The sequence below is a fragment of the Rattus norvegicus genome, chromosome 12, assembly GCF_021556685.1.
Source record: "Rattus norvegicus strain SHRSP/BbbUtx chromosome 12, alternate assembly SHRSP_T2T, whole genome shotgun sequence".
Taxonomy (NCBI): domain Eukaryota; kingdom Metazoa; phylum Chordata; class Mammalia; order Rodentia; family Muridae; genus Rattus; species Rattus norvegicus.
The window spans coordinates 477,562-486,370 of record NC_141545.1 but is presented as its reverse complement, the minus strand read 5'-3'; the positions used below and the strand labels follow the sequence as shown (position 1 = coordinate 486,370).

The window sequence follows — 8,809 nt, the reverse complement described above, 5'->3', positions numbered from 1 at the left end:
TTTGGACACTTGGCTCAATGCTTAGCACACTTTGGAAAAATCCCCTGGTGTTGAGATAGAAAGTATTAGATATGAAAATCTGTGAGAATAAATCATTTCTAAGCTTTGATTTTTGTGACTGCAGGGAAAGATTCTGACTCTATGTAACTGAGGCTTTAAAATTATTAAAAGGATTAATATCTCTCATCTGCAGGGGTCCTTCTAATGGCTTACTGCTCTGTCTTCCAGGAGATGAGTGTCAATTGCTCTTTGTGGCAGGAGAAGGGCTTGTCTGTCAAATGCTTTGCAATTGCCAAGTTCTCTGAGGTCCCTGGAGAATGTTTCCTCCTGTTCACCCTCATCCCACTCTCATAGCCTTTGCTATCTGCACCCGTCCATCTCTCCACACCCCCACGTACTTCTGTCTGGCAAACTTATGTATCCTGGAAATTGGTTACACTGGCTCTGTCATAGCCAAGATGTGGAGAGTCTTGTAAGTGAGATGCGAAGGCTCTCTTAGGAGGGATGTGCCACACAGATGTTTTTCTTCACACTTTTGTTATAACTGAGTGCTGCCTATTGACCACCATGGCCTTTGGCCACTGTATGGCCCTGCTTCACTATGCAACCCAAATGAGTCATGGGGTATGTGCCCATTTGGCAATTGTTTCATGGGGAATAGGTTGCCTTGTAGGGTTGGGACAAAAGTACTTGGGGCCTAAATCTAACCACTCACCAGGAGTTGATAAACTCTTGGTCATCTTCTATACAGCAGTGACATCCATGCTGAACTCCATCATCTATAGCCTACAGAACCAAGAAGTCAATGCAGCACTGAGAAGAACTCTGAGGTTGAAGAAAGTTCTGATAATCAATAGGTAATCGAGGATCCCAAAGTGCTCTTTCAAAAAGGTGCAAAGTCTGTGAAAGAAAGAAAACAGAACCACTGTGCTCTTTCTGGCTGTCTTGAAACAATCTTTAAGAAACATAACTTTGTTTTAGAGTGTTCTCTTTATTCACCACCATTTTTAATTGCAAATAATGGTAAAGTATGCTTGCTACTAAATAACTTTAGTAGATTAGTCCAGTACTTAAAGATTTTGATCTGGGTAGAATTTAAACCACATGCTAATGTCTCAAGGGCCTTGAAAATTCTCTGTATCCATTCTTAGCTATTTGGAGATCTTCCAAGAAATTACTTCTAAGTGATCTCAGCTCGTTATGCTACAATTCCATATTTCTCAGCATATGTAAATTCATTGCACTGGACTGGAACTGCTAAGTAGTTCTCCGGGCAGTGAATTGTTAGCCTCTGCTTTGTGTGGGTCAGTCCATACTTCAGTTCTGGCCAGCCAGGGCCTATGATTTTGGAACAGGAGTAATCTTTCCTCCCTTTTATGATTTCTAACAGGGTGCTGGAAAAGAATTTCAGCCAGGTGATTCACAACATCAACATCATAGTTTCGATAAACACATACACACACACACACACACACACACACACAGGAATACACACACACACACACAAATATAAAAGGTCAGCTAGTGTCAGATAATTAGATTTTGGTTGTTATTCCACGAGAAAATAAAATAAAATAAAATTAGAATCTTGGGTCTTTATGAGTGTAATGAAACAAAAATAAAATTCAATTTAAGTGTGCAGAAAATATGGAAGACATTAAAATATAAATTACCATGACAATAAAACTACAGTATTGTTTTAGGCATGAGTCACCCAAACAGAAAGACAATAATTATATTCTCCTCAGACTCATTGTTCTGAGTCTACTTACATGCAGTAAGGACCATTAAGGCCAGACTGTTGGAAAAAAAATGACGGAGATGCTGAAAACAAAGCCTAAAGTTTTGAAGAGACACACAGTCTTTCCATAGTCTTTAAGTAATTCTCCTATAATTTCTATTACTTTAAAAGGAAATATAAAAGAAAAATACATTAAAATATTTTTAACTACAAAAGGAAAATAATTTAAAATAATTTAATTGCTCCTTAATCGGGTGTTGTTAAAATGCCAGGCATCCCCCTAATGCTGAACTGAGATAAACAAAGCAGCAAACACTTTTTGGTATCTGTGTCAAGTACATATAATCTCAAACTAAAAGAGAGAAACCACTAGACAAGTCCAAATTCAGAGACATTCTAGCAAAGTAATTATTTCTCTTCAAAGGTGTGCTCACAGAAGATAAAAATAGTAATGAATTATCACAGAATAGAATGACTTAAGATATGTAATAACTAAATGTCAACTGGATTTCTGGATTGGATAAGGGCATAGGAAGTGTACAGTACTAGAAACATTGCTGTTATGATTTGGTCAACCTACTTCGGTATTTGTAATATTTTAATTTTTTCAATTATCTGATTTTTGAGAATTAGTCATTAGGTGGATTATGGAATATAAAATTCAGGAATTGGTGTACGATATAAAAGTACTGTTTCCTATCAATTAAATCTGATTTTCCTGTATAGATTGACTTCTGCTTTATTTTTTGTATTTATGTATTTTATTAATTTATTTATGTCTCAAATGCTGTCATCTTTCCTGCTTTTCCCAACAGAGTCCCTTACCCCAAACCCCATCCCTTTCTGATTTCTTCTTTCAAAAAGAGAAAACAACAGCAGATATAAGGCATGTTTAGTCCCTGAATAGCTGTTCATTTGGCCATGCATTTGAAAATCTACAACATTGATAGTGCAGACATCAGGAAATAGCTTCAAAAATGATCTTCAAAAATTAAATATTCTCCAGTTATCAGCTACCAGCTATCAGCTCGACAAAACTGCAAAAATCCCAGAGCAAAAATGTCCTAGTAATATACATAGATAAAAATGATCAGACAAGAAGAAAAACAGATAGCAACCTTCCTGGATTCAACAGAAGAGAGCCTGAGTTCCTGTAGTGTATTCTGCATGAGTTTATAGAGTTTATGGGCTAATACTTGGAAGTGAACACCTACAAGAACCAACAACAAACTAACCACAAACTGCAATATTTATAAAAGCTAAACAAATATGTGGAAAGTTTTATTTTTCAGCTACATATGAGAAGACTAATGTTTATTAATCTGTATATTAATAAAATTTAAATTGTATTACTGCAAATTTGTGTTGCAATTTATTGTAATTTTTGAAATAAATAGATTTTAAGTTACTCAGGTGATTGTTAATTTTTTGTGTCTTTTTTTAAGATTTATTTATTTATTATATATAAGTACACTGTAGCTGTCTTCAGACACACCAGAAGAGGGCATCAGATCTCTTTACAGATGGTTGTGAGCCACCATGTGGTTGCTGGGATTTGAACTCAGGACCTCTGGAAGAGCAGTCGGGTGCTCTTTAACCACTGAGCCATCTCTCCAGCCCAATTTTTTGTGTCTTTAACTGCACTATAGATCAATAAAATGTTTAATTGACTGTGATTATTGAAAGATAAAAGTTTTAAAGTTGCCCCCCTAGACACAAAGTTTAGAGCAGAAAGAAAAAAAAAACCCAACAGGTTAGGCCCCAAAATTGTATGTTCCAAGAAGCCTCTCCTAGGGCTATAGAATAGATAATTACATTGGCCAGCTCAACAGCTTTCTCCCAGAAACTAGCTGACCATAAATCTTAGAGAACAATCTTGAGAAGCAGGAAACAACTTCTCCTAGGAACTAGCGGACCATGAAGTTAAACAATTTGAGAAGTAGGAGACAGCTTCTCCTAGGAAACAATCTTGGGGGACAGAGAGTTCTTCTTTGTGATTTTTCACTGTTATTCTACACACTTTCCAATGACGCCATCCCTGCCCCCTCGGGTTGTGGTTTCTCCCTTTAAATACCTCTTCTCCCAGCCTCTCGGGGTCGAACTCCACTGCCCCTGCATGGGATATGAGTCTCGACCCCAGTGCACTGGTTGCTATCGATAAACCTGTGATTACAACAAGGACGGTCTTGTGTGAGTTCTTGGGGGGGGTCGCGTCATCCTGAGACTTGAGTGAGGGTCTCCCCACTCCAGGGGTCTTTCAATTATCACTATGAATATTCATGTAAATCAAATTATATTAACCAGGAACTGCTCTTCTGTTCTTTTACCTTTTGTTGTACATATGTAAGTGTTTTACCTGCTTGTATAAGTGTGCACCACATGCATACCTAGTGCCCAGGAGGTTGAAGAAGGTGTGAGATCCCCTGATGCTGAAATTACAGACACTTGTGAGCTGTCACACAGGAGCTGGGCATTGGCCCTGGGTTCTCTGGAAGAACAGATAGTGCTATTAATCACCGAATCATTTCTTCATCTTCAGCAAACACCATTTTTGTAAATATAGTGCTTAAGCTGACCTGTCTCTGCATAGACCACTGTTTTCTCTAATGTGATAATTTAATATTAAACACACATACAACTGCTTCTTACCTTCATATATACATAATATATAGCATATATTATATATATACACACATTCACACAGACACACGCATACACACACAGACACACACACATACACACACAGAGACACACACTCACACACACACGCACACACACTCACACACACAACTGCTTCTTACCTTCAAGTAGACTTAGTTACTTTTATAGTTATAGTTATTTGTTTGTTTATTTATTTTACATGCTGCACACTGCCGCCCTCCAGTTCACCCATTTCACAATCCTTCTCCCAGCCCTTTCTCCTCTGAGCAGGTTGGGACCCCACAGGGGTATCCCCTCACCTTGCATAACCAGTCTCTGTGATGCTAATCACATCCTCTGCTACTGAGGCCAGACAAAGCAGCCCAGATGGATAGGGGTGGGGAGGTAATGGTCATATTCAGAAAGAGGCAGAGAGCTGGGGTAAGAGAGATGCCCAAGAATCAGTGGGTGTTTCCTTAACTGAGACTCACAGCCTCAGTGATATGGACCTGAAGAGGCCACCTTCTGTAGCCAGAAAGTAACCAAAATGGAATGATAGAGACACCAACTTTTGACCCAAAATTTATTCTGACCACAAGAAATGCAGGGGCCGTGCATAGAGCAGAGACTGAGGAGTGGTCAACCAATGGTTAGTGCAGATTGAGACCCACCCCATGGATGAGCACCGATCCCTGACACTATTAATGACACTCTGTTATGCTTGCAGACAGGAGTCTAGCATGGCTTCCCTCTGAGAGACTCCACTAAGCCGCTGTCTCAGACAGAAGCAGACACCCACTAGCCAAACCATGGGTGGAGCTTGGGGACTCTGATGGAAGAACAGAATGAAAAGGATTGTGGCCTCTAAGGACATAGGCACTCCGCAGGCTTTGTCTTCATGTGGGTCCCGAACAACTGGAATTGTCTATCCCAAAACATGTTGTCTATAGATGGGACATCTGTGTCTTTAAAATTTGTTTATTTATTTACTCACTTTACATCCCAATATCTGTGTTCCATCTTCAGGGAATGCCAACACTCATTGTCGGGGAAGCTGTAAAACGACAAAGCTACACATTTGTAACCTATGTCCTGGGGGCTCAGGTTCAGTCCACATTCACTCTGTGGTTGGTGGTTCAGTCTGTGGCAAACCCCAAGCACCCCCGTGAGTTGACTCTATTGGTCTTCCTGTGGAGTCCCTCATCTCATCTGGGCCTCGATTCTTCACCTCTCTTTTCCAAAAGACTCCCCAAGCTCCAGCTAATGTTTGGTGGTGAATCTTTACATTTGTTTCTCTCAACTGTTGGGTGGAGTCACTCAGAGGACAGTTATGCTAGGATTCTGTCTGCAAGCACAATAGAGTATCTTTAATAGTGTCAGGGATCGGTGCTTGCACACGGGGTAGGTCTCAATCTGTGCTAACCATTGGTTGGACGTTCCTTCCATGTCTGCTCTATCTTTGTCTCTGAAGATCTCGTAGGCTCCGTACATTTTGGATTGAAGGGTTTGTGGGTGGGTTTTTGTCCTTGTCAAGTCACTGGGAGTCATGCCTGGCTACAGAAGTGGCCAATTAAGGATCTGTATCCCCACTGCTAGAGTCACCCCAATAGACACCCTGGGGCCTCGCCTTTCCTGGTCTCTGGCACTTCCTAGAGATGTGCACCCCACACTTGTGATTTCCATTATCTTTTCCCTGCTTTCCCTATACCTGATTCCCCCCCAAAGTCCACTCCCTTCCCTACCTCCCCTCCTATTCAGTTCCCTCCCTCCCTCCATTCTCCTCAATATCTATTCTAGTAAATGCATTTTAAAGTCAGTATTTAGGAAATAACATTGGGTAAGTATAGGAAGTATTTCATAAGTAATTGTGGTGGATGCTTAGGCAAAATATGAACATATTCAATTTTATAGAGGCCAAAATTACTACATATATTGTTAGAAGAGACACTGTCTTCATTACATTCAACATGAAGGAAAACCATTCTATTAAGTTATACAAGGGAATCTGTTAAATAAGTTACACACATTACACGACTTTATTACTTTGAAAGCTCTCTTTATTGCAAATATTTACACAATGAAAAGTACACAGGCTTAAACTCGTGTGAGTGTACTTTTTTGTAAAGTTAAAGTTTAGATATACAGGTTGATGACAACAGTCATCTCAGATTCACAGGGGATAAATACATCAGGGAGTTCTTTATTACCTTACCTGTCTTCTTCCCTTTATTCCTGATGAAGAGTCATCTCATTTGCAGTCCCTGCTGTGAGAGATGGATCAGAAAATGCCTGAGTGTATGTAATCCAGAATCCATCAATAGAAAAGATAAAAGACAACACCCCCAAACAGTATACGCAATCGAAACTTTCTTGTAGATCTTAACACTTGAAACAAAATGCAAAGAGAAAACCCACTTCCTAGGATATTACCACATACAGGAAATGGTAGCTGTAGGAAGCATTCTCAGGGGATTTTAAACTTCTGCACCTAAGACCAAAACTGCCTCCATGAAGGTGAAGATTTATTTCTTTGGCAAGAAAGTCAGTCTGTCTCTTAATGGTCGTGTCATCTGTCCATCACCAGAGTGACGGCCATGCTTTATGAATGTGAACAGATAAACATATACCAGTTTTCACTTCTTCATAATTTCAAGAAGAACCTGAAAGAGAATACATAATGTTCCAGAGACAAAGTATGGAAATTTAAATTAGCCAGCATAAATATGTTGTTAAAATTTCCTGCCTTCTGTTATTTAATAATTTTGACTATTCCTGCTATGAATGAAAACATGGTTGTGTAATGTCTACCAATCCCCAAAGCCTGAAACATTGTGAAAAACTGTCTTATTTCTCCCTAATGTGGGTCTTTGGTCTCCAACCTTTTCATTGTCCATCTAAATTCTGTTTCTCAAGTAGATCAGAGGACTACGTGAGGGTGTCACTCTCATGTAGAAGACCAAGGAACTTTCTGTACTTGTATGTATTTGCTCTTGGGAGCATGTAAATAAAACTTTCAGTTCCAAGAACAAAAACATGGCTGTCCAATGAGACCCACGTGAACCAAAATCTTTCTTCCTGCCATCAGTGAACTTTAGCACACTGGTAACAATGGAGATAACAATATAATGGAATAATCCTGGAATAATAATAATAATAATAATAATAATAATAATAATAATAATAATATATAATGATGATGATGACAATAATAATAATAATAATAATAATAATAATAATAATAATAATAATAATAATGGAATAATGCCCTCGAGGGATCACAGACTAAGGAAAGTAAATGTTGAGCCGTGTTTTTCAAGGTATATTGTATCTATATCCATGAAAGCAATTTTCACTAGGACAAACTCCTCACACTTGAAAATCACTCAACCTGTCATGGCTTCACAGAGAGAGTTGAGAACCCGAGTGGTCTTTTCTTAGGACAAGAGAAAGATTTGCCAACCTTCCAAAAAGAAAAACAATCCAGACAGTCTTTGTGAGGATGGTTAGCTTATGCATGAGTAACACACACACACACACACACACACACACACACACACACACACATTCAAAGACACACACACACACATACACAGAACACAGAGACACACACAGAGAGACACAGACAGATAGACAGACAGACATACACAGAGAGACACAGATAGACACACACACACAAACATACACACACACATACACACAGAAAGAAACACACAGACACACACACAGACACTCACACACATACAAATACACACACACAGACACACTCACACACACACACACACACACACACACAAATCTCTGATGTCTGCTTCCTAGAGTGTCCAGGTGCACACCAGGTGTGAAAGAATGAAGTGGACCCAGGAACCAGTCGGTCAGCAGAATCTTGGTCTGCCTGCAAGGAAGTTGGGGGTTCCTCCAAGGAATTAAGTGTCACACCTCTTTTAGAAGGTATCCGGGGATGCGATGTGTGCATATATTTTACTCAGGGTAGACAAGGGCTACACAAACCTTGGAGAGTGGGAAGGGGTTTTCGGGTGCATTTACATTGATGGAGGCCTCATTTGCTTGAGCTTCTATAATCTGTCCCAGCCTCAGTTTGTTGTTCAGGGATCTCCATTTGACCTTCTCAGAAACCGACTCCCCTGAATGTGCCCCATCCTCAACCCTGACTTCCTGCTTGCTTGATTTCAAAAGATTGCAGGTTCGGACTCTGCGTTCTCCATCAGATTAAATCCTCAGGAAGGTCGCCCTCTAGATGCCATGAATAAACCAGTACATCCAAGGAGTTTCTACATTAACCCGTATGTAACCTAATTCTGGCCGGTTCTCTCTGCACCGCGCTATCCCTCCATCTTCCCCGCTGACCCTGGGCTCCTTTCCTCAGTCGCCCTCACTCACCCACAAAATCTGTTCCAGTTTACCTTTCAG

The 8,809-nt window shown here is 39.9% G+C and overlaps 1 pseudogene; it reads left to right on the top strand.

Annotated features, from left to right (window-relative positions):
* The first annotated feature begins 231 nt into the window (after nucleotides 1-231).
* On the top strand, nucleotides 232-861 carry LOC148001910 (olfactory receptor 8U9-like; annotated as a pseudogene).
* The last annotated feature ends 7,948 nt before the right edge of the window (nucleotides 862-8,809 follow it).